The 27,616-nt window shown below is 44.2% G+C and overlaps 1 protein-coding gene and 1 long non-coding RNA gene across 6 annotated transcripts in view; one reads left to right on the top strand and one right to left on the bottom strand.

Annotated features, from left to right (window-relative positions):
- The window catches only part of CAMK2A (calcium/calmodulin dependent protein kinase II alpha), a 425,342-nt gene that overhangs the window by 210,630 nt on the left and 187,096 nt on the right, over positions 1-27,616 (top strand). The window lies entirely within an intron of this gene.
- On the bottom strand, positions 1,376-5,684 carry LOC141134602 (uncharacterized). The gene is made up of 3 exons (XR_012243229.1): positions 5,562-5,684; positions 4,792-4,909; positions 1,376-2,068 (listed from the first exon to the last, which is right to left on the bottom strand). It is a non-coding gene; the product is annotated as an uncharacterized lncRNA (long non-coding RNA).

Raw genomic sequence — 27,616 nt, 5'->3', positions numbered from 1 at the left:
TACTAAAATAATTGCATTTCCATGTTCAGTGTACTGTGGGAGACCAGATAAAGTGAATGCAGGGTCCTGGGTTTAGGAACACTTTAAGTGCTGCAGCACATTCTTTTTTTAATAGGAAACTAAAATTCTATGTTAATAATAGTGTCAAAGGAAGAGTTAAAGTTCCTTAATTACCTTCCTGCTAATTGGACAATCAATCAGCATCATTGGCAAGTTATGTGTTGACAGATTAGTCACTCGGTTCACACTGCTGCAGTGCGAATTTAGCGCGATTTTGATCCGATTGCGTTGCAAATTTGCATTGCGAATTCTTTGTGTGTTCTTGCGATTCTACTGCAAATTTTGCAATCTATGGAGCTGAATTCGCATTGCACACGGATCAAACTCGGACAGGACCCTTTTTTTACGCAGGTTAAATTCGCAACGCATTGATGTGAACAGCACTCATGGAAAACAATGTTATTAAAATGACTTGCGAATTTGAGCGATCGCAGCGGCTCAAATTCGCAATAAAATTCGCAGCAGTGTGAACCTAGCCTAACAGGCAGCTAAAAAGTCAACTTTTCAAAGCAAAGAACAAAGCAACCAATAATGTAATAACCATTGGTTTAGGTTTACAGGAAAAATATAGTACTATATTTTTCTATGAGCACATACTTCAGTCACTGTAAAGTAATTTGTGATGTGACTTTTTTTACTTTCTTGGTTTTCTTTGTTTTTGTATTACATATAAATATCTTGTTTTTTATTTTGCTGTTTAGTTGTAAGTTGTTTAACTGATGATTTATATTTTTACTGTATGTATAAAGTCTTTGTTTTAAAAATACAAAGGATTTTAGAGACATCACAGCAGTGGCTATCAGCCTTTGTGCTTGCTTTGTCTTACTAATATCGCATATGAAGGGATTCCCAATAATGGAAATGCAATAGTTTTAGTAAAATTAAGCTGATAAATACCTTTTTTCATCAGCTGTATATAGCAGTTAGAGCAATCGTGTGACTTTTATCAGTGAGTGCTGATAGCTTTTAGGAGGAGTTTTCATTTCTCCCATGATTGTCCTATCAGGTTTCAAGACCCCTGACTCTCTGTCTTGACAGTGTTCATTGGCCCTGTGTTGATCACATGCACCCTCCCAAGAAGAAAAAAACTCTCTAGCAATACACAACAAACTGAGCAGCCTGACTCTATAGACTGTAAATATCAGGTTATTGATCATAGAAGACAGGATCAAACAGTCTTTTTACACAATGCAGAGGATTAACCCCTTAGGTTCCACACTAAGGGGTATAACAAGCATGCTTTACTGCATATACAGACTGATTTTACTGTTGTGGTTTTAGTAACACTTTAATCATTCACCTCTGGTGGCATCTTTATTGTTACATAGTGTTCCATATTTCAATAAGCCCCCGTCCACAGACCACGTTGCCCACCATCACACATTTGTGGGGAAGAGACTCTTGTCCTCTCAACATTGGAATAAGCTGCTTTGTCAATGCAGGTGTTTGGAAGCTGGCAGTGGGTAATAGGGAGGATGATTATGACAGGGGTTAGGGTGTTAGCAAGAGGGCAGTGGGGTGCCAGGTGTGGGGAGGATGAGGATGACAGGGGTTAGGGTGTTAACAAGTTGGCAGTGGGTTGCCAAGTGTGATAAAGATGAGGATGATAGGAGGTGGGGTGTTATCAAGGTATCAGTGGGTGCCAGGTGTGATGAACATGGGGATGAGGATGACAGTGGGTGGGGTGTTAGAAAGGTTGCAGTGGGGTGCCAGGTGTGATGTGGATGACAGGGGGTGGGGTTTTAGCAAGGTTGCAGTGGGGTGCCAGGTGTGATGAACATGAGGATGACAGGGAGTGGGGTGTTAGCAAGCTATCAGTGGGTTGCCAGGTGTAATGAAGATGAGGATGACAGTGGGTGGGGTGTTTGCAAGGTTTTAGTGGGCTGCCAAGTGTGATGAACATGAGGATGACAGAGGGTTGGGTGTTAGCAAGGTTGCAGTGGGGTGCCAGGTGTGATGAAGATGAGGATGATAGGTGGTGGGGTGTTAGCAAGGTATTAGTTGGTTTCTAGGTGTGATGAACATGAGGATGAGGATGACACAGGATTGGGGTATTAGCAAGGTTGCAGTGGGTTGCCAGGTGTGAAGAACATGAGGATGAGGATGACAGGGGTAGTGTGTTAGCAAGGTGGCAGTGGGGTGCCAGGTGGGATGAGGATGACAGGGGAGAGAGAGAGAAAAGGGGAAAGGCACAGAAAGAGAGAAAGAAGGATCACAAATATGAAAAAATAAAATAAAGCATAACACATTTTTTACACAATCTGTAATAACTATGAATTTAGAAATTGGGAAATACATGTATTTTTAAAAGTTTAGAAATACCTATGACCTCCTCAATATGCACGTCTGCAGGATGGAACTGATGGTGTTGAGAGGTAAAAAAAGAACACTACAAAAACATGTACAGTGGTGTTATCTTGTTTATGAGAATCACTGCCTTTTGAAATCCACTAAAGCCTGTGTCCTCATGCTTTTATGGGAGGCGGAGCATTCATCAATGAAGGTGTGACATCCCACCCACTGTGTTCTTTTTTTAGTTACTGGGCATGGAGGAGAAGGGAGGGACTGGGCTGTCATTTAGGATCTGTATACACCCCCCAAATGTGTGATGTCAATATCATGTGACCTGAAAAGCTCATCTAAAACAGGAAATGTTCTCTCCAGCAATAGTGACTAAACTGAGCATGTGCAGCAGGACAACCCTCATTGTGTCTGAATCTTGAGAAGTTCTGGTAGTCCCATCCTGGTAGTGTTGGAGCTTACTGCTAAGCACTTCTCATATTTCTCTTGACCCATTAATATGATGGGCTGCCTTACAGGAATGGACATGAGATAAAAAGTTAAGAGGAACAACTCCCCACCCACTTATATCCATTTTTTCTGTGTTCCCTCCACTTCTCTTGATCTTTCTAAACCTTTTGATAAACGCCTGGTCCTTCTGAGTATGGAGGAGTATGTGTTACCAACCCCCCCGGTTGGTCGAGTCTGGAGCTCTACCCCATCTATGGTGGGCAGCACTCTTCCCGGGCTTCACTGGCGGCTTCCCCTGCTCGGCGATGGCTTCCCCTACCCCTGCTTTCCACGGGCATCGCGGCGGCTTCTGTTTCCTCCCTCCTCCTCGGCAGCCAATTGGTACTCTTTTTTTTTCTGGCCAATCGGAAAACGGGTCTCAGACCTGCTTCTGATTGGCCTGATTGAGGATCAGTGTTTCAATAGTGAATATTCCTTCGCTGTTGTAACACCTGGGTGGGCTAGTAGCGCAATGCTCTGCGCAATGAGTCCACCCTATTTTGAAGCCTATTAGAGCCTCTGGCTCTAATCAGGTGCTTCAAAAAAACACCCCTGCGGCTGTAATTCATGCGCCCGGCGTCCTGAAAGGGGCTGGACGCATGAATAGGGGGTGGCGGCCATGGATAGAGCATGAATAGGCGGCCGTGGATAGAGCGTTAATAGGCAGCCGTGGATAGAGCATGAATAGGCGGCCGTGGATAGGCCGCCACTGATTGTTAACTCCTTTGATGATGCAGTGCTCAAGCCTAAACAGCCAATCTCCAGGCCAAAGCACTGTTATGTAAAGAGAAGAAAGTTAACCCTGTGTAACCTCTACAAGGAGCACATTCATTGCAAATCATGGCAAATGGGGTATCTGCAAATCTGCAATTTTCTTTTTGTTACTCATTTACAGTTACAACTGTGTTTTTATGAACGGCTGGGCCCTGGAGAACACAAGTTCCTACTAATTCACTGAATTTTCAAAGTATTTTAAGCTGTGGATCCTTTTGCAGTAATGTTGACTCGTGCATGCTATCAGTCATATTCAGTGTCATGTTAAAGCTGTTTTAACAGACCCCTTACTTTTTTTGCAGTGCGTTATTCTGCTGTGCACTCCTGTTGCAGCCAGCAGGTCTCACTAGGCGGTATCTAATAGTATTTTACAAAGTGACTGAATTTATTCTTTGTGTCCTGTCAGGCAAATGATGGGGGTAAACAATGTTACCTCAATGTATCCTAAAGGCTAATACACACTATCATTTTGTTTTCGTTCTAGCCAGCGGGTTAAATAAAAAAAGCTCTGGAGGAGATACTGTATTAACAATCCAATGTTAGTACAGCGATCTCCCCACTGAGCTATTATGTTCTGACAGGGGGACCGCCCCCCCCCCCCCCCACCAGAACACACTGGTCAGCGCTTTCAGCCATTGAGATGGCTGCTTGGATGCTGATCGGCAGGCCTTTTTTGGTCATGCCCCTTCGACAGAAGCCGGACATTCAGCCAGCTTCTGACAGACCGGCTACCGTACACAAGGGCCGAATGTCGGCTGGTTTCTTTTGAACTGACCAAAACCAGTAGATATTCGGCCCGTGTGTACGGGGCTTTACTTAAAACAAGTCTAGATCTTTCTACATACAGATAATAAGATTCTTATAGGATTTTTATCACCCTCCCATATACTGTTTCTAGCCTGAGAGCACTGAAGGAGCTGTCATTTTATGTTCTACTATGTGAATAATTAGTTACTGAGATGACACGAAAGGGAACAAAGGGAGGCGAAAAAATGAAGCTATGGGGGTAGAGCATCAGAAAAGACACATTATATTGCTTCAGGGTGGAAGAAGCTCAAGGTCACTAATTATTGCGTGGAATAAACTCCCAAAAGATTTTAAATAAAACTTAAAAGAAATGCAAATCTCAGGCAGAAACATTGTGGGAATTGAGTAAGTGTTACATACCTATAGTAGCGTCCCTGAGCTGTAAATATCAGTGCGCATCGAGGGCCCAGGTACATGGATGGGTTTGATGTGTCTCTAGATGCCTCATTCAGCTTGATGTCACAGCAGCAGAACTGCACTAGTAGTAGTCACACATGTTGGATTATAGGATGTAAGGTTTACTTACTGAGCTTTATTGACAATAAAATATAGACACTAAAACGCATAATTCATGTTCTTCTCACTTCGGAAATGTTCTGTAATCCCAGTTGCAAATTTCATTTTTATTGTTTTTAGATAACTGTACTCTTATGCCCCGTACACACGAGCGGATATCCCGTTTGAAAAAACTTGGATGGTTTTTCCGACGGAATTTCGCTCAAGCTTGCCTTGTATACACACGGTCACACCAAAGTTCTCTGAACTTTCGTTTCAAGAACGCGGTGACGTACAACACTACGACGAGCCGAGAAAATGAAGTTCAATGCTTCTGAGCATGTGTCGAATTATTTCTGAGCATGATTAGGAATTTGTACAGACGATCGCATTTTCGGATAGGAACATTTCCCGACCAGAAAATAGAGAACATGCTCTCAATCTTTTGCTGGCTGGAATTCCGCCAGCAAAAGACCGATGGAGCATACACATGGTCGCATTTTCCGACAAAAAGCTCTCATCGGAGTTTTGCTGGCGGAATTTCCGATCGTGTGTACGGGGCATAAGAGTGACCTTGTCAGTCATTTAAAAATGTTAATGCCAGTTCCCCTTAATAGAAGAATATTTACGCTTACCTTGCTGGAAGCCCGTGTCTCCTATAATCGCTTCTTCCCAGCGCTGCAGTCTCCATCAGACTCACACTCCCATGGGAGCGTCAGATCCCTCTGCTTCCTCCATATGCTCTCATTACTTCTGGTGACACTTGCCTCACTGCTGTGTCCTGGAGTGACATTAGGGGTCAGAGGATTGAACCACAGCATATGGCAGAGAAATAAGGCATCCAACACTCCTGCAGGAGTGTGAGTCAGACGAAGGTTGTAACAGTGGAACAGAGCCGCCAGAGAGGTGAATATAAAAGTTCTTCTATTAAAGGGAATTGGCATTAAAGGACATGTAAAAGTTCTTTTTTTTTAAACAAACATGTCATACTTACCTCCTCTGTGCAGTTGGTGGCCCTGATCCTCCTCTTCTGGGGTCCTTCAGTGGCACTCCTGGTTCCTCCTATTCTCGAGTGCCCTGTCGGAGAAGCACTCCCCCTTCAGGGCACACATGCGGGCACGCTCCTGTGTCCTGCTGTTGCATCCATTGACACAGACAGCAGGACTCAGCTCCGCCCCCGGCTCCCACATCATTGGATTTGATTGACTGCACCAGGAGCCAATTGCTGCGCTGCTATCAATCTTTCCAATCAGGACCCGAGACACCGGCTGGAGTGGGTGTGCTCATCCCCGGCGCAGGAATGATCGGGCTCAGGTAAGTAAAAGGGGGGCTCTGGGGGGCTGGTGCACTACAAGAGGTTTTTCACCTCAATGCATAGAATGTGAAAAACCGCGAGGGTTTACAACCCTTTTAAGATTTTTTTAAATGCACCATGTAAAGGTGGCATGCTGACCACCATGTAAGTGGGCACACTGAACACCATGAAAGGGTTGAACACCAATCAACATGTAAAAGGGCACATTGATCAACATGTAATCGGGCACAATGATCACCATTTTACAAATGAAAAAAAAGGATTTTTTTAAAATGACTGACAGGGTCACTTTAAAAGGAACTTGCAGCGCCAAGATTTACTATTAGCCACAGAAGGCTTTCACCTATAAGCAACAGGCTAAAAGAAGTACAGTGCCTTGAAAAAGTATTCACACCCCTTGAAATTTTCCACATTTTGTCATGTTACAACCAAAAAAACGTGAGTGTATTTTATTGGTATTTTATGTGATAGACCAACACAAGGTGGCACATAATTGTGAAGTGGAAGGAAAATGATAAATGGTTTTCATTTTTTTTTTAAATAAATATCTGAAAAGTGTGGTGTGCATCTGTATTCAGTCCATGTACTCTGATACCCCTAACTAAAATCTAGTGGAACCAATTGCCTTCAGAAGTCACCTAATTAATAAATAGAGTCCACCTGTCTGTAATTTAATCTCAGTATAATACAGCTGTTCTGTGAATCCCTCAGAGGTTTGTTAGGGAACCTTAGTGAACAAACAGCATCATGAAGGCCGAGGAACACATCAGACAGGTCAGGGATAAAGTTGTGTAGAAGTTTAAAGCAGGGTTAGGGTTTAAACAAATATCTAAAGTTTGAACATCTCACAGAGCACTGTTTAATCCATCATATGAAAATGGAAAGAGTATGGCACAACTGCAAACCTACCAAGACATGGCTGTCCACCTAAACTGACAGGCTGGGCAAGGAGAGCAATAATCAGAGCAGCCAAGAGGCCCATGATAACTCTGGAGGAGCTGCAGGATCCACAGCTCAGGTGGGAGAATCTGCCTACAGGACAACTATTAGTCTGTCCCTTATGGAAGAGTGGCAAGAAGAAAGCAATTTTTGATGGAAAACCATAAGAAGTCTCGTTTGCCGTTTGTGAGAAGCCATGTGGGGGACACAGCAAACATGTTAAAGAAGGTGCTCTGGTTAGATGAAACCAAAATTTAACTTTTTGGCCTAAAAGCAAAACGCTATGTGTGACGGAAAAACTAACACTGCAACATCACCCTGAACACACCATTCCCACCATGAAACATGGTGGTGGCAGCATCACGTTGTGTGGATGCTTTTCTTCAGCAGGGACAGGGAAGCTAGTTAGAGTTGATGGGAAGATGGATGGAACCAAATACAGGGCAATCTTGGAGGAAAACCTGTTAGATTCTGCAAAAGACTTGAGACTGGGGCGAAGGTTCACCTTCCAGCAGGGCAATGACCCTAAACATACAGCCAGAGCTACAATGGAATGGTTTAGATCAACGCATATTCATGTGTTAGAATGGCCCAGTCAAAGTCCAGACCTAAATCCAATTGAGACCCTGTGGCAAGACTTGAAAATTGCTGCTCACAGAGGCTTTCCATACAATGTGACAGAGCTTGAGCTATTTTGCAAAGAAGAATGGGCAAAAATTTTACTCTCTAGATGTGCAAAGCTGGTGGAGACCTCCCCAAAAAGACTTGCAGCTGTAATTGTAGCAAAAGTTGGTTCTACAAAGTATTGACTCAGGGGGACTGAATACAAATGTATGCCCCACTTTTCAAATATTTATTTGTTAAAAATGTTGAAAACCATTTATCATTTTCCTTCCACTTCACAATTATGTGCCACTTTGTGTTGGTCTATCACATAAAATCCCAATAAAATACATTTACGTTTTTGGCTGTAACATGACAAAATGTGGAAAATTTCAAGGAGTATGAATACTTTTTCAAGGCACTGTAAGTTTTCCCTGTACGGTTATCAGCCTCATATTTTCTCCCATAATAGGTAAAAATGTAATCTACTCAGAAAACTTTTCTTTCATATTATCATAGCATTCTAAACCAGGCTGCAGGCATAAAAACAAGAAAATGTTGCGTGTAAAAAAGTTTATACTACCATTGTTGCCTTCCTGGACCAAAGGATGTGTGCTTACAGGCAACTGTAAACTAGTACTTACACCGATCAGCCATAACTTTATGATCACTGATATGTTACGTGAATCACATTGATTGTCTTGTTACAATGGCATCTGAAATTCAGTGGGATATATTAGACAGCAAGTAAACATGTTGCCTTGATGTGTTGAAAGCAGAAAAAATGGACATTGCAGTTTGCTGTCCATAACAAGTACAAGCCGGCAACTCGACAGCTTCTCCATAGAAAACTTTATTATAGCATTATAGCAGTAACATCATCCAAAATACTGATGGATTTCGGCCTACTGCCCCGTACACACGATCAGAAATTCCGCCAGCTAAAGTCGGATGTGAGCTTTTGGTCAGAAATTCCGACTGCGTGTATGCTCCATTGGACTTTTGCTGGCAGAATTCCAGCCAGCAAAAGATTGGGAGCAGGTTCTCTATTTTTCGGTCGGAAAAAGTTCCGATCTGAAAATGCGTTTGTCTGTATGCAATTCGGACGCACAAAAAATAAAAAATCACGTATGCACGGAAACAATTCGATGCATGCTCGGAAGCATTGAACTTGATTTTCTCGGCTTGTCGTAGTGTTCTCCAATAAAATGCTTGTGCTCAAATCAAAATCTTGTACAGTCTTCCAAATTTACCGTATAGCTGTACAAAACCAAACGCATCAAACTCAGTGCTGTGTCCCTCTCAAGTGTTCCCACGCTCACTGGAGCTTGTGGACTCTATGCTAAAGCATTGAAAGTCAAAAGCATTTGTTAGCAGGTTTTGCAGATATAAGGCTGGGTTCACACCTATGCGAAACCCGCATCCAATTCACATGACAGGAGATTGTGACCAGCTCTCTATGGAGCCGATTCACATATCTCCGTTGTGGCTGCGGAGCGCACTGCACAGGAGTGCTGTGCGTCTTTGGCTCCATTTCAGGGTTGAATTCAGGCAAAAATTCGACCCTGATTTGTCCCTGAAATGGAGAACAGGGACGCACTGGACCCCTGCTGCAAGCCGCATCCATCGGAGGTGTGAACCCTGGCTTCTTTCTCCCCCCCCATCTCTACCCACACCTCTGGTGCAGTATATTATGCTCAATCCCACTCCTCACAAGATGAAATTCTCTTCATGTAAAAGGATAAACAAGAGGGGGCCCTCCATAGCGTAACTCTGCTTTAATAAATAAACACACAATTGGGTAACACTCACATTAAAAGATGTATGGAAAATGAGAAGCGCCAAACCCGGAAGTGCTGGCGCTTTTCATTTTCCATACATCTTTTAATGTGAGTGTTACCTAATTGTGTGTTTGTTTAATAACGTGGAGTTACGCTATGGAGGGCCCCCTCTTGTTTGCCCTTTTACATGAGAAGAATTACATCTTGTGAGGAGTGGTATTGTCCATTGGTACTTACATCTGTGGCTGTCAACTTAGGATATGACATATAGGGGTCCACCACTGTTTTCTATGATATCATCACAGAGACTCAAATAATGTTCAGTATATGTATTTACTGCCTGAGAGGAATGTCAGAAACTGCAGAAATATTATAAGGAAATGATGGTCAGAGATCAGGGACATGTTACAGGTATGTTTGACGGCTGGAGACATGCTTTGAAAGACAGTGAGAGACTGGAAACTTGTTACATGAGGCTAGTAGAGATAACTGCTATTACCCCTTTACTAATCAATGGTTCCACTCCCACTACAGACTGTTAAACTCCAAGGGTTGCACAACAAGTACCAAAAGGCCACATGTGGCACTCAGGCTGCAAGTTGGGCACCAGGAAATTACACTGTCTTGAAGTTCCAGGTCTCTGACCATCAAACTGATCTTGCTGTGATGTCTCATATACACTTGCTTTGTTAAATGCCTCCCATGGCAGTGCACAGCATCCTGAGGCCTTTTTTTGACAATAGCGTACGTATCGGTCTTGAAAATGGGCAGAATTTAGTATCAATATAGACTTCAAAGCAATTCATTGTTAAGTTCAGGTTTTGCACATTTTAAATGTGATTTGATGAACTCATGAATTCAACCTTGGCAGATTCACCCTAATTCCATGCTTCCACCAGTCAAGAGTCCGCTTTACCATGGCTCAAGGGCACAATTTTTCTAGTATTGGTAACATTCTGTCTGATGCTGGCAGTGTAGATAGGAGGGAAATGTAATCATTTTAATAGTACATGTGGCATTCAGACAATGCAGAGGTGATGTGATGGTGGGATATAGCTACGCAAGAGGATGTGAAGGAACGATAGCAATACATATCTTGTAAATTAAGGTTGATGTTACATGACCATGGGCTCTGAGACAATTGTATGCAGTGTAATCTCCCTTGGGTCAACCTGGCATATGATGTATTCCAGTCACACCTTTGTGAGATGCTGTCCACATTTCTGCATACATGGCTGTTAGATTTACCACTTCCACATAAATGCACCTTGATTCTAGCGTGACCAGGCTATACACTGCAGCTGTTATCACACCTGCTCTGCTGGAAGTAGGTCAGGGCTCAGTATGTTTCTAGGGAGGAGGGTTTGAAAAGTTGAAGGCTAAGCTGCTCTGTCAGTTCTACGGGCTGCACACAGGCAGCTGCGCTGCACGCTGACAGCAACTTGGCGGGAAAGATCAGCATTGAAACTCATCCCTTTGGACAGTGAGATGTTTGTCACCAGAGGAACAACTCATGATGATCAGATTTCTGCAGTTCAAAGGTTCTTTCAATAGCCATGGATGCTTAGGGGGCACAGATGGGCTTCAGGAGTTCAAAACTGGTACAAAAATACACGTCCATCCAGAAAATAAAATAAGCTGCCTATTGTTCTAAATTCTTGATGTCCTTTAAGGAAAGCCAAGTAGATGTTTAACAGAACCCCCACTGTAAACAGTAGCCTGGCAGACTGCAAAAAAGCAGCAAACCGAAAAAAACAGTAAAGAAAAGTTAAACGTGGCATACACATATAGCAGACCCTTTACAAACAGTTTAAAGAAAATCAGACTCATTTGAAAAATTGCATAATTTTGCCTCATACAATGCATACAATGAGTAAAATTTCATTTTGAATATGCGGTTTGGGCAAAAAAGGATTTCCTGCATATGGAAGCGGTTGAGTGAAAGGCTTTTAAAGCCCAACTGTTTCCTCAATTCAAGTCAGCTAAATACATTCTAGGTGCATAAAACAAAAGACGATCAATGTCTCACAGTTGGTTTTCTTTCTGAAGAAGCCAAAACCTGAATAAAAAAAGTCTGTCCCCTGTTAGCAGCTGTAGAGTAGGACTCCTAGTTTTTGTGGGGAAAGATTAGCCACGCTGCAGAGTTCTGGCAGAACCAACAGTTCTACAATCAGCAAAGCTTATGCTCAGGGCTGCTGTTAGAAAATACATTATTAGTGGACATAAACACAAAATAACTTCCTGCTAAATTTAAAAGATAAAACTGTATTGAGTTATTAACTAAAGCTTTGTGTGTGAATGAGGTCTTGGGCCTCATTTATAGTATCTCACAAAAGTGAGTACACCCCTCACATATTTGTAAATATTTTATTATATCTTTTCATGTGACAACACTGAAGAAATGACACTTTGCTACAATGTAATGAGTGAGTTTACAGCTTGTATAGGAGTTCCACTCCTCCATGACGACATCACGGAGCTGGTGGATTTTAGAGACCTTGCGTTCCTCCACCTTTCATTTGAGGATGCCCCTCAGATGCTCAATAGGGTTTAGGTCTGGAGACATACTTGGCCAGTCCATCACCTTTACCTTCAGCTTCTTTAGCAAGGCAGTGGTCATCTTGGAGGTGTGTTTGGGGTCGTTATCATGTTTGAATACTGCCCTGCGGCCCAGTCTCCGAAGGGAGAGGATCATGCTCTGCTTCAGTATGTCACAGTACATGTTAGCATTCTTTTTTTCTTTTAAAATCTTTATTTATTTATTTATTTTGTTTCTAAACATATAGATAAACATAAAATAACACAACCACAGTTCTAATTCCAGATAAACACTTTATCTTACTAACATACAAAAAAAAAAAAAAAAAAAAAGGAAAAGGCTATTTAAAATCAGTAATATCGCCAGTTTCTAGCCGAAAATGCAAATGAGCATCAAACTGTAGTCTACTACAACTCTAAATAAACAAACAAGTGTTTAAACGTGTCAGAGGATGTGAACTCGATCCATGGCACCCATTGATCATATTGGCATTCATGGTTTCCTCAATAAACTGTAGCTCCCCAGTGCCAGCAACATTCATGCAGCCCCAGACCACGACACTCCCACTACCATGCTTGACTGTAGGCAAGACACACTTGTCCTTGTACTCCTCACCCGGTTGCCACCACACACGCTTGACACCATCTCAACCAAATACGTTTATATTGATCTCATCAGACCACAGGACATGGTTCCAGTAATACATGTCCTTAGTCTGCTTGTCTTCAGCATACTGTTTGTGGGCTTTCTGGTGCATCATCTTTAGAAGATACTTCCTTCTGGGACGACAGCCATGCAGACCAATTTGATGCAGTGTACAGAGTATGATCTGAGCAATGACAGGCTGACCCCCCCCCACCCCTTTAACCTCTGCAGCAATGCTGGCAGCACTCATACATCTATTTCCCAAAGACAACCGCTGGATATGACTCTGACCATGTGCACTCAACTTCTTTGGTCGACCATGGCGAGGCCTGCTCTGAGTGGAACCTGTCCTGTTAAACCACTGTATGTTTTGGCCACCACGCTGCAGCTCAGTTTCAGGGTCTTGGCAATCTTCTTATAGCCTAGGCCATCTTTATGTAGAGCAACAATTCTTTTTTTCAGATCCTCAGAGAGTTCTTTGCCATGAGGTGCCACTTCCAGTGACCAGTATGAGAGAGTGAGAGCGATAACACCAAATTTAACACACCTGCTCCCCATTCACACCTGATACCTTGTAACACTAACGGGATGGAGAAAGGCCATTTGGGCCCAATTTGGATATTTTCACTTAGGGGTGTACTCACTTTTGTTGCCAGTGGTTTAGACATTAATGGCTGTGTTGAGTTATTTTGAGGGGAGAGCAAATTTACACTGTTATACAAGTTGTACAGTCACTACTTTACATTGTAGCATAGTGTCACTGTTCTTCAGTATTGCCACATGAAAAGATATAATAAAATATTTGCAAAAATGTGAGGGGTGTACTCACTTTTGTGAGATATTGTACATGGGTGCTGTGGCCTGTACAGTGTTTTTTTATGTTGTGGGTGGAACTGTGTGTAGGCAGATTATGTTATGCTATGGGGAAGCAGCAGTTGTATGAACACAGCCGCAGGTCCTAGGTCCCAGGTTTGGCATGTGGATGCAAGTGTACAGCCCTGAAAACAGACCGTGCGCATTTGGGGCCACTCACACACACCCGCACACCTGTCAAATTAGGACCTGTGGCTACATTTGTACAGCCACTGCTTCCTCATACTCAGTGGTGGCTGGTGCAGCCGGGGGGGTGGCAAAAAAATACCCGACCACCCGCATTCCCTGACCCCCCCCCCACCATAGGAGGTAGGAGGTGTTCATGCGGTTGGGCTCTCAATCGGTGCCGATACAGAGCACTAAGAGATCGGTCCCGAGTCCCGGATCTTCCTGTACACCCCCCCCTGCAAGTTGATGTCATAATGTGCTGGGATGCACCTCATACTAGCACATTATGACAGAATCACCTGTAAAGTGGATCCCTCCAGCAGCACGCTGTCAATGCTGACAGGACTTCCCTCTTCACCTGGTCTTTCTTCTGGGTTCACACGCTCTAGCCATTTGAATATATGTTGGGCTTGTGACCCTAGATAGAGATAGTTCACCATTCAGACACTGATCATAAAGGGATTAAAATAGGACTCATAGTCAATGACACATGGCAAGCATTATATAGCTCCATGCTCTTTAGATCTGCAATCATAGCAACTGGCACGGGCATGTCTTCCAGCACAGATTTCTTTTGCTGGTTGATATATCATGTAGCCAAATGCTGAGAGCTGCAAAGAAAACTAATGCTGAAAGATGTGAAAAGGCATGCCACAATAAACCATGTCCTCTACCCTCCTTTCACCAGGTCCACCTAATAATGCAGCTCCAAAGCACACTTTACTTTGGCATAATTTAAATTTGTCCCAACTATGAGGTGTGCTGATTGGTTGTGTTTTCCCACAGGCCAAAGGTTTCCAGTCTGTCCCTGCCAAGAGTGATCCAACCATGTAAAATGCACTGTGCATGTGTTGAAGGCAGTTTACAGGAAAAAAAATAAGCATGGAAATGAGGAGGTTTTGAAAGAAAAGACATACAAAGTAATTTCTACCAAAAAAGTCTACCCACTTGAAATCAGGGTGCAGCATGGTGTATTGGCGAGCAGAGAAAACACAGAAGCCGAGATGAAAAAGAAAAGTGCAGCGGCACTCTCCAACCTCTCTGTCAGAAACCATGAAATCAGACCGAGACAGAAGTACAGTTAAATCACTTGTTTAATGATAAAAGTAAAAAGAACAAACGTAGTCAAAACATAGCCAAAGTTCAGTAACCGGAACGGATAGTCAGCCAAGCCAGAAGTCAGGGATATATGTAGTGGAACAGCAAGCAGGATCTGAAGCCAGAAGGGATGTCAGAAAAGCCAGTCTTTAAACAGGAATGCAGGCGATAGTTTCTTGCGATGTTGACCAAGGCGAAGGCAGAGATCCACTGGGCTGAATGGCTTAAGTAGGCAGGACTGATATAATCAACAGCTTAGTAACTGTGGAGAGACAGGAGCTGGCAATTAGCCGACAGTTGAGCGGCCAGCTCTAAGAAGGAAGGGCTGAGCCCAGACCTGACACTCTCCTCCCACTCTGACAGAAAGATGTTCGACCCAAGAAACTTGGGCATTAGGGCCAAGGCCACGCCTAACAATGCCTGATGCTTTTTCTGCAGCAGCTATAAAGAGGGGCATATCCCTCTAACTACACCAAGTGAAAGCAGGGTGCAGCAAGCAGAGAACACACAGAGGCTGAGGTGAATGAGAACAGTATACTAAGAAAGTCCCGGGGGCATGGCCAGGCCGGGCATGTCAGTGGAACAGCCTCACAGAGCTTCTGACTAATATCCTGCTACCAATCCTAAATCCAGCCGTTGACAATATAGGTGTCAGCCTGGAGAAGGGACTGCCCTGGAGATCCAACATGGTGCTGCTGCTGCACTGCCCAGAGGAACACCACGAGGCAGCTTGCACTGCTTCAGTTAACTCAAATAAGGAGCGCCTAGGGGGGCTGACAGAGGAGTTGTCGCTGCTGCGATAAGACCTCCAGAAGATGAGAGAACAAACAACTGCTGCTGAAGGCCGCATCAGTGATCTTGAGGACAAACTACCTCCACTATTTGCTGAAACCTGCACAGCTGCCGGTATAGCCACTGCCACAGGTGACAAAACGGATAATATTGAAAATCATCTTCGACAAAACAATGTTCGCATAGAGGGGCTGCCAGAAAAGGTGGAGGGTCGTGACCCCACAAAATTTATCGAGAAATGGCTGCTGGATCTATTCGGGAAAGAAGTCCTTACCCCCCCGTTCGCTGTTGAAAGGGCGCATCGTGTTCCTGCTGAGGCTCTCTCAGGCAACGCACCTAGGCCAGTCCTGGTGCGGATGCTACACTACCATGACAAAGAGAAAATTTTAAGGCTAGCAAGAGAGAAATCCACCATACACTACAATGGCACCAGTGTCTCCTTTTATCCCGATTTCTCGGCTGAGGTGCAGGAGAAGCGGGCCAAAATCCAGGATTTCAAGCAACGTCTCCAACGCCTTAATTTGCCATATGCAATGCTCTACCCTACAGGGCTGTGGATTACAGCCAGAGGTAAGGCGCACTTCTTCAACTCAGCCAGGGAAGCTGCAGACTGGCTGGATGTCAGTGAGGCCTCTCTTTGTGCCAGGCACCGAGACAACACTGACACCTGAGACCGTTTCCTTGTTCTTCCTCTACAAATGGGCGCATACCTTTGATTCGGTGGTTCTGAACGGCGCTGCACTCTTTTACCAGAGTCACTAAATTGTTGCTATGTTTACCGATAAGCTCAGGTGGAGGCACCCCTCATCAGGGATCATGAAAAGCTCTCTGCAAGATGCCTCTCCACCAAATGCGAACGCACCTGATAGGTGTTATCTGTTGGAAAGCTTTGCCTGAAAGGCACCACTAAAATTTATGGTTTCATTTAATTGATACCCATAGCTGGGAAGGCTGGGTTGTTTCTGGGCTAATCTTTGGTATTTTTCATGGGATTTGTTGTTTTCTGCACTTCCGGAGCTATCCTGTTCATCTACAATATTTAATAGGCCTAAGCAGGTACTTTAGTAGTATGAGATGCAGATGCATCTCACTTGCCACATTGCATAATATCTTATTAGTCACATGACGGACATATCTCTGGTTACCTGGAACGTTAGGGGACTTTAAAGAGGGTGATGGTGAGTATGCTCTTCCGTAAGTACCATCCTGCAATAATAGGCCTCCAGAAGACCCATCTCACACCAGAGACTCTTAGCTGTGTAAAGTACTCCTGGGCACAAATATAATATATAATGCCGCGCCTACCTCATACTCCAGAGGGGTGTGTGTTCTTGTACACAAATCTCTGGTTTTTAATGAACTAGCTGCAATATCTGATCCAGAAGGGCGATACGTATTTTTATATTGTAAATTGTTCTCTTTAATATGTATCATAGCTGTGGTATACATACCTCCACCCTTTTCCATTTCTGTGCTGCGGAACCTGCTGGTCTTCACTTTAGATAAGCCTGATATTCCAATCTTTGTCCTGGGTGATTTTAACAAAATCTTGCCCTAGGCAGACACCCCCCCCCCCGCAATTTAGGTTCCTCACAACGAGGCACCCCACTGCTACGATTTATGTAAAAGGTGAAATGGGTGGATGTATGGAGAGAAAAGTACCATGTAACTGTCCAGTCCAATTCACCTGTTATTCTAAGACATATGGGTCACTGTCCCATATAGATCTTTGTCTCGGGTCAACTCGATCAATTGGGCTGGTCATGAAAATACAGTATGCTCCTAGAGGAGTGTCTGACCACTCACCTTTGATATGCTGGATTACAGCTAGACCTATCCTGACTCTTACTAGAGCTGCATAGCCTCTAAACGCTTTTTGGCTGACACTGATATCTGAGAGTGCTGGGATAGGGATAATTTTTTTAAGGATAACGCGCTCTATACTGATAACCTACTGAAGTGGGACACTTTTAAATGCTATATATACCTGAAGTCTTCATATATGCCATTGATAATATAAAGACAGAATCTAAAAAGCGCACAAAACTTCTCACTCAGCATGTCCAGGAAAGGGAGATGGGGTATATTTCACAATCCACAAACGAGGCCCAGTTAGCTTGGCTCGCTGCACAGGATGCCCTGACACAATTGATTAACTCCAAATCTGAAAAATATTGTTTTTTTTCCAAAGTAACCTTTTATGAAGAGGGGGAATATATTGGTCGTCTGCTTGCAAAAAATAGGTAATGTATGCCCAGCGGCTCCAATGATTGGTGCCCTAAAGCTTCCTACAGGTTGCTATGCCAATTCCCTGGAATCAATTATGGCAGAACTAGTGAAATTCTACTCAGATCTCTATGCCTCTACGGTCTCTTATACACCTATCAAGTTTTTTACAGTCTATCAATATACCCACCCTATCAGACGCTCACAGATCAAGTCTGGATGTTCCTCTTATGTTAGAGGAGATCCGAGAGGCGACCAGCTCTTTTCCCAACTTCAAAGCACCTGAGGATGATGGGCTGCCAATGGAGATATTCCAACAATACGCTGATATCCTTTTACCTAAGGTGTTGAAAGTATTCAACGAGGTCCATGAGCATGGGCGAGGACCGCCTTCCATGAACAGGGCTAGTATTATTTTGCTTTTGAAGCCTGATATGGAGCCTAATTCCTATTTAAAAGCTGACATAAAAAAATTGGCTAAAGTACTGGCTCGGAGGCTTAAGTAATTAAAGTAATTGCTGATATCGTTCATGCAGACTAAGCTGGCTTTATGCCTAACAAATCCACTGCTATCAACCTCAGATGACTTTATGTAAATATGCAAACACCAGCTAATAATGGAGGGGCGAGAGCCCTTATGTCGCTGGACATGAACAAAGGGTTTGATAGCATGGAGTGGTGCTATTTGTGGGCAGTGCTGGAAAGATTTGGCTTCGGAGAAAAATTCATTATATGGGTCCGTTTATTGTATCATATTCGCCAGGCTGCTCTCCGGAAGGGTGACAGAACCTCACGGTATTTTCAATGGGTAGGGGTACTGGGCAGGGGTGCCCACTCTCCCCCTCATATTTATCCTTGCAATAAAACCCTTGGCGGCAAAAAATAGGACCAGCTTTTTGGTCGAGGGCTTTAAATATGATGCACTCCATGAAAAGATCATGTTGTATGCAGACAATATGCTGCTTTTGATGGGAAACACAGGCCCCAATACAGGCGGTAATGGACATAATCACTGAAATTGGCACTTATTCAGACCTGGCTATTAACTGGACCAAGTCAGCCCTGTTGCCGCTGGATGTAGCTCTTGACCCCCAGTCATCTTCTTTCTGCCCAGTACCTATAGTGGGGCAGTTCAGATATTTGGAAATCATAGTCTCGGCTGAGATTGTGGACTATTGTCATTTGAACATATTTCCCCTGCTGTCACGATTTAGGGATAAGGTGAAATTGTGGTCTAAACTACTGCTGTCAGTGGCGGGTAGAGCTAATTTAGCAAAAATTATCTTAATGCCCAAGCTGCTCTATTTCCTCCACAATACACCTGTGGTTATACCCATTAAAATATTTGAGTGGTAAATTCCATATTTCGCTCACTACTATGGAAGGAAATCGGGCCCTGCTAGAGTGAGGCTGGATCAACACTAGAGGTCCAAGGATAATGCTTTCCCGACCCCTGGCTGTACTACCTGGCAGCCCAGCTGCAGCAGCTGCTAAACTTCATGAATGGTGTATTAGCCAAGGGGGAAACTAACACTGATTCCACATTAGCTGTGGCGTTACACTGTGTAGAGGCTCAGATTCTCCCGGAAGCTCTTGAGGCTCAGCTCTTTTTGAAGTCCAACAAAAGGTTCCACACGTATAAGTTACTACATAAGATTTTGTTAAAAGAAAAACCACTACAAAGACTGTCAGGATTTACTAGTCACAGCCTCATTTGGAACCCGGTGGTGAGCATATGGTGTTACTCACCTCCGTCACATTTTAATTAATGGCAGGTTGCTCCCATTTGCCCAGTTGCAAGCCAGATATGGTTTGTCAAACACAATGTACTTCCCCTACCTTTAATTGCAGCACACCATTAAAGCGCAAGAATCCTTAGAACAGGCGGTGCTATCTCCCACTCCTCTTTACAATATGATGCAACAATCCGCATCCACTAAAGCAGTGATCATCAACCCTGTCCTCAGGGCCCACTAACAGGCCAGGTTTGCAAGATAACTGAAATACATCACAGGTGATATCATTTGCTGCTCAGTGATTGCAGTATTCTAGTTTGCATCTCCCCAAGGTAATACATAAAACCTGGCCCGTTAGTGGGCCTTGAGGACAGGGTTGATGACCACTGCAATAAAGGGTTCATCTCAAGGTGCTATGTGATGCTGCTACCAGAGTACCTGGAGAGTTTTACCAACTATGCAAAAATGGGTGGAGGATGTGGGTGATATAGATGGGGATAAGTGGTTGGAGGCCATAGAATTGGTCCACGGGCGTTCTTTAAATGTAACCCAAAGACTCGCCCATCTATAGATATTTTTGCGGGTTCATCGTACCCCACTTACATTTTTGCTCTCGACTCCTCCCAGACCCATTGTGTGCGAGATGCAAGGGAGCTAATGGGGACCTGATATATCTCCTTTGGCGGTGCCCAAAGTTGCACCGCTTTTGGACTGGCATAGTAAACACCATCAACAATACTTTTCAAGTAATCATCTCTCTTGACTCTAAACCGTGCTTATTGGGTATACTGGGTGAGGTTATAATGGACAAATATGTCAGAGAGGCGGTGTCCAGAGCACTGTTCCAAGCTTGAAAGCTGATCTTGCAACATTGGATCTCTCAAACCTCTCCAAATTTAGAGATGTGGTTAGCCAATATGGGATTAACTTTGAGATATGAGCGCTTGCTACTGTATATCAGCGTAAAGGCAGCCCGACCCAGTTCAATAAGATCTGGGGGTGCTGGCTATCTACCCCTGGCTTGACTCCGTTAGACCTAATTCTTGATAGGCTATTGACTTAATGTGGGACCTCAGTGTGTCCTCACCCTTGGAGTGAGTTTAATTTAACCGACCAGCCGCCGCAGTTATACTGCAGCAGGTTGGCTCCCCTGCGCGAATCGTCGTAGCTGTACATCGGCTCTTTAAGATGCTTAAGCAGGCGTGCACGCGCCTGCATCATGTCTCCGGAGCTGATTCGCGCGCCCGGCGGGCGCGATTACCGCCGGGCACCTGCGATCACTCGTGACAGAGCGAGAACCAGGATCTCCCCGATTCTCTCAGGTGAGTAGCGACAGATCGTGTGTTCCTACTAAGTAGGAGGGGCATTGCTAGGTGGCAAAAAGACCAGGGGTTTCAGCCCAAAGTCCAAAAACTGGGGGGGGGGTGGCGCGGCTTTTTTTTAGGGGCTGGGTGGTGGGGTTGTGTGACTTACCAGTGCCCATCATTGCTGACCAGTAAACACACCTGCCTGACACTGACCATTACACTGACCTGTCTGACCTACATACACTGACCTACATACACTGACCTGCCTGACCTACATACACTGACCACTGACCTGCCTGACCTACATGCACTGACCTACATACACTGACCACTGACCTGCCTGACCTACATACACTGACCACTCACCTGCCTGACCTACATGCACTGACCTACATACACTGACCACTGACCTGCCTGACCTACATACACTGACCACTGACCTGCTTGACCTACATACACTGACCTGCCTGACCTACATACACTGACCACTGACCTGCCTGACCTACATGCACTGACCACTGACCTGTCTGACTTACATGCACTGACCACTGACCTGCCTGACCTACATTCACTGACCACTGACCTGCCTGACCTACATACACTGACCACTGACTTGCCTGACCTACATACACTGACCACGGACCTACCTGACCTACATACACTGACCTGCCTGACCTACATACACTGACCACTGACCTGCCTGACTTACATGCACTGACCACTGACCTGCCTGACCTACATGCACTGACCACTGACCTGCCTGACCTACATGCACTGACCACTGACCTGCCTGACCTGGCCGTGGTGTGTGATCACAGCAGGCAGTCAGTCAGTCACTTGTCACCGTCAGAGAGGAGCCGAGGAGGAGAGGAGAGCCGTCCGCCTGAGCGGGGATGTAACGTTCCCGCCTTCTGGAGCCTGCAGGCTAAGATGGACGTCACGTCACATGTCCCGCAGTCCTGGCATTGGTGCTGCAGGCTCCAGAAGGCGGGACCTGCGGCACTCGGCCACTTTCGGCCGCACTCAGCTGCTATGGCACTTGGCTACTTTCGGCCGCACTCGGCCACTTTCGGCTGCACTCGCAATCAGATCGGTCCCGGCGGCCGGCGCTTGGAGCTAACAATGGAATGCAGCATTTCATAGACTTGGGGCTTTTCAGGGTCACATTTGGGGCTTCAGCCACCACCTCCCTACACCCCTGCCAATCGGTCTCCTCCCCTAGTCAGTCCCATCCCCCCACAGTTAGAACACGCCTAGAAAACACAGTTAACCCCTTGATCGCCCCCTAGTGTTAACCTCTTCCCTGCAATGACATTTATACAGTAAATGTGTCCAATCTGTCGGCCGCAATGTCACAGTCACAATAAAAATCGCTGCTCATTGCCATTACTAGTAAAAAAAAATTAAATAAATAAAAATGCCGTAAATCTATCCCCTATTTTGTAGACGCTATAACTTTTGCGCAAACCAATCAAATCAAAAATATGTAGAAGAAGACATATCGGCCTAAACTGAGGAAAAAATGTGTTTTTTTAAAACATTTTTTTGGATATTTATTATAGCAAAAAGTACAAAATATTGTGTTTTTTTTTTTTCAAAATTGTCACTCTTTTTTTTGTTTATAGTGCAAAAAATAAAAACCGCAGAGGTGATCAAATACCACCCAAAGAAAGCTCTATTTGTGGGGAAAAAAGGACATCAATTTTGTTTGGGTACAATGTCGCACGCCCGCACAATTGTCAGTTAAAACGACGCAGTGCCGTATCGCAAAAAATGGCCTGGTCAGGAAGGGGTTAAATCCTTCCGGGGCTAAAGTGGTTAAAGTACTGGGGAAGAGATATGATGACAATGTCTTCCTAAACCATATCTATGGATGCATACACTGGTATATAACGACTAATAACATCTCAGGTTCAATCTGTTTTATAAACTTGCTTTGGCTATGTAGAAGAACATTTTTTTTCTTTGTATTCTGTGAAGGTATTGTATAAGTGTAATACTTCGGAATGCACATTGTTTATTGTACTGTTAAAAGTTGTTAATAAACTTTATTCTGATTAAAAAAAAAAAAGAAAGTCCCAACAATGCACAATTAGGCCCGGTGGTTAGGCACAGTCGAAACAGTAGCAGAGGAGCGTTATCTTGAGAAGATGCCCACAGTTTCAGCAGCAAGGAGCAGGAATGTGGCCTGACCAGTCCACACCCAAATGGAATGCTTCCTGAGACAAGACAGCATAGTCCCTGCATATTCCCTACTCCTCTAGAACCTCTCCCTGCCACTATGTACTGTCCCTGACAGACGGGAAACCTGTCCCTACGCTAACCACTCACACAATGCATGCCAAATCAGGGGGCCAGGGCTTAAAATAGGATCTGCCCTCACCCGAGATGGCAGCAGAAGTCGCAAGGGGCTCCAGCATCCAACTGGACAGCTGTTCCGCCGATGACCGCAGGAAGTCATAGCGTTCCTCATGACTTCCATCCCTTTTTCGCTTTATGAGGAATTCAGTGTCATTATATAAATATAGATATATTTCCCACACAGAAATTTCACTACTGGAAGGGTGTTAACTTTAAAGTAGACCTTTCCTAAAATAATATGGGGTATACTATTGCTGATTTCATTCTAAAATTGCTAAATTTTCAATATAAAATTGCTTATACAGAACCTTAGGGTTCAACACTTGCTGAATCAAAACATAAAAAGGAAAATTAATGGGCAGAATTAATGATCTTTTTCTGAGGTCCCTCTTAAATGTTTCATTAACTGACTCCTAACAAATGGGCAGAATAGCAAAGTCAGAGTTCTCATCAGAATACTTGTACAGGGCTTGTGACTCAAATTATTGAAGCTATGGGATGTATGAGAACCAGGCAACCAGAATTTTAGGAGAAGAAAACTGCAGGAGCCTCTACAATATATATTGCAGTGGTTTAGTGTGTTATACATTATTGTCCTTCGAGTTACTTTTTGAAGTCATTTTAAATTTTGTTATGGGTGCAGGCTGACTTACATTCCTGTTTTCAGACATTTTACACTTTGTGATAGAAATGTGACTTTTAAAAAGTAGGAACCAGGTGGTAAGGTGGTAAACATGTTCTTTTATGTGGATGTTCATTTCAGAAACCATGCTTTTTTCTTATTGTGGAGCAATTGCTCAGGAGCAATAACAGTCTTATTTGCAGACGCATTACATCAGGTTTTATTGCATTTTTCGTTGATTTTAGTGCTTCAGGAACTGTGCTGTTCAATTATTTTTCAAATTAGAAATAACAAAAATATTAAAATCTTATGACCATAGCTGGCTAGGCACAAGGTTTAGGTACTAAAAGCATGCATACCCAGTCATCCTGTTACAGAACAAAAATTCCTTAGAAAATCGGTACATGTAAAGAAAAAGTATATACTTACCTCTGCTGCAGCCCATGTTGCCAAAAGCTATTCTGTTTAAGGAAAAATGCTGGTAAAGGCTTCTTCTGAAACTGACAATTCTTGGAGGAGCAATCTCCCGTGTCCCCCATAGTACTCAATGGTTCCTTCTACCTACCCCTACAATACTACTGTATTCTATAGTGTCATGGAGATCAGTGAGATGAGCCACTGTATGCAGTGGCGTACACTCCTGGAATTGTTGGCTGAACAAGCAGAGACTTCACCCAATGATTCCTCTTCACTTCAGTGGTGTAGCAGGCAGTGTGAGTTGTAGGAGAGGTAAATATATGCTTTCTTCTTTAAAGGGGCATCTTTTCTGGAGAATTTTAGTTTGGCAACAGGGTTGCTTTAAATATCTATTTACAGTGAAACTCCAGTCAAAACATTAATTGGCCCTGTGTTACGTTGTCTTTAGGGTCAGTGTTGATGAGATTTGATGGGCAAATGCAGCATGTGCTTCACATCACTTTGAGATGCTTTTGTAATAATTCAGAATTTGTTGCAGGTACATTTGACCAGCTTCATCTGCTTGCATTCCTATAGCTTTGTATTGGTAGAAAAACAATTCTGAAGCAAAGCCATCAACACTGACCCTTACTGTGGTGTCCCTACTGGAAAGATTACCCCTCACTTCGTGTCACAGTGTTCACCTTCCGAATGGAACTCATACTCAATGGGCAAGAGTGTTGGCCATGTTTGTAGAGCAAATTAAACTGCTATGGAAACTTGCTTTATCTTTGCTCTTAAGAGTGTGCAATCTAAATAAAGTCTCCTATTGGGTAAGTAAGTGCCTTACATTTAACATCATAGCTAAAATGTGGTGCTGTAAATTCTGCTTTGAAGGTATATAAAAGGCTCTTGGTCCCAGAAATCGATGGCAGGCAATCTGCAAAATAATAGACTGTACTTATCTATCTAGTGGGCAGCAAGGGAAATTCTTACTTTAAGAGTTCTGGGTGCCACTGCTGTCAGACACTTTTAGGTTTGTCGTATAGCATGTCCCCTGCCAGCACTGAGGTTTCTTCCACCAACCTCTACACCAATATAGATCAAAGTAGTGAAATAGTAAAAACCACTTGCAAAAAAAAGAGTGTCCATACTACCATGCCCTGCAATCCTTTCCTCTGATCTTCAATCTCTTCAAGAGTTAATAACACTCATGTTGCACACTGTAATTCTCTACAGGACATAGCAGACTTATTGGGGCTTGGGAGAGGGGCCACTTGTCCTGCACGTGGGGGTAACTTTCGAAAGTACATGCTCAATAATGCCCAGAACCGGGTGGAGATTGCAGTCATGTGGAAGTCTAACATTAAGGCAGTTCCCCAACTTAGAGATGAGCCGTAACACTGTGTGTAGCAATAAAAATACAGATTTCCTCTGAAAGTGCTGTCCTGAGTCACTACACACTGTAACTCGATGTATGTTTGCATTAGGAGGGACGCTGCAGAGCTCCCACCCTCTCCACCAGTCCAGCGTACCTCTGTTACCTCACTCCCAGTAACAGAATGGGGTCCCACCATGCAACTTGTGTAATGCGTGCACTTGTTAAAGTGGTTGCAAAGGCACAACATTTTTTACCTTCATGTATATTATGCATGAAGGTAAAAAACCTTCTGTGTGCAGCAGCCCCCTCCCCAATACTTACTCAAGCCCCCTCTCAATCCAGCAATGTCCACGAGAGCCTTGCCTCTCCAGGGACTCGCACTCCTCATCGGCTTTTGGCAGCAGCGGGAGCCATTGGCTCCCGCTGCTGTCAATCACAGCCAGTGAGCCAATCAGGAGACAGAGGGGGAGGGGCCGAGCTGTGGCTCTGTGAGTGAATGGACACACAGAGCTGCGGGTTGGGAGCGCGCCTGTTTGGGTGCCGAGAAAGCTGCTAGCTGTGGGTGCACCCGGCAGGGGGGGATGAGTCAGGAGTGCCATTGTGGGACCTGAGAAGAGGCTGATCCGGGCTGCACAGAGCAGGTATATATAACATGTTTGTTATTTAAAAAAACAAAAAACAAGACTTTACTATCACTTTAACTCCTTAACTCTCATACCCTGTGACCAGGTTATGGATCTCCGTAATGAGGGTTTGGTTCCGGTTGCTATTGAAAACTGACCACTGGGGAGGGAGCCAGAACATCGACCCCCTCCCTAAGAGGACCTGTCACCTATACCAGGTACTACGCTTCACAACTGGCTAAAACGTACCCTGCACTTATGCTTAGTTACGCATAGTAACTGCATTACTCTTCATGCCTGTCTTGTCGAGTAGACCTTTGTAGTAGCTGAGCTTTATACCCCAAGTGTATCCTATTGACCCAAGTTTTTTTTATACACCAGGACCAACATGCACCCCTTTTAAGAACTTCAGACCAGGCTCAGAAGAGTTGATGCAACTTTACTTAAAAGTCTTCAGCATACAGTCCAAGATAAACATTAGCTTCAGAATATCCCTAACTATCTCTGGCTGGCTGCCCAGGCAAGGTAGTAGTCCAGGACTTGGTTAATTTCCAGATCCCTGGTGCCTCTGATGGACTGCAAGGTGCAACAATCCTCCACAGTACTCACAGCATGTCCTACTCGATGTGCTCTGAGAGCCTGAACCCAGCCCTCCCCCAAATTTATACCACCGGTGGGTAGGCTGGATCCAAAAAGCCTGGGATCCGTAGCACACACATAAATTCTCTCCTCCCAACGCGTGGACCAGCCTCTAACTAGAACCAGCATTCCTGGATGAGAAGGCTGTAGATTTTAAGCAGAACAGACATCAGAGGAATGGGTAGAAGGATAGTTGATTATAAACACTTTTTAATTTTTTTTAGATGTTTTTAAATCTGCAACAGAGTTGCTTTAACCACTTGCGCCCGCGTAAGGCAAAATGACGGCGGCAAAGTAGTTTAGTTATCCTGATCGTACGTCATATGATGTAATCAGGATAACAGAGCCTGCGGGGGCGCGCAGCGCGGTGATCGGAGGTGCTGTGTGTCAGTCTGACACACCGTAACTCCGATCGTGGTATGAAGCCTCATACCACGTGATCAGCTGCGACCAATCACAGCTGATCATTGCGTGAACCAGGAAGTGCCCTTAAACGGCTTTCCTCGGTTCACTCTGACAGGGAGAGCCGATCCGCGGCTCTCCCTGTCAGAGGGGGGGCCTGTGCTGATAATCAGCACATTGATTATCTGCACAGCCCCCATCAAAAGGTGTACATATCGGCTGCCAATCAATGCCCATCACCTTC

Source organism: Aquarana catesbeiana, linkage group LG03, assembly GCF_042186555.1.
Source record: "Aquarana catesbeiana isolate 2022-GZ linkage group LG03, ASM4218655v1, whole genome shotgun sequence".
In the NCBI taxonomy this organism is placed as follows: Eukaryota; Metazoa; Chordata; class Amphibia; order Anura; family Ranidae; genus Aquarana; species Aquarana catesbeiana.
Note: the sequence above shows the minus strand (reverse complement) of the source record. Positions and strands in the feature narration are given on the sequence as shown.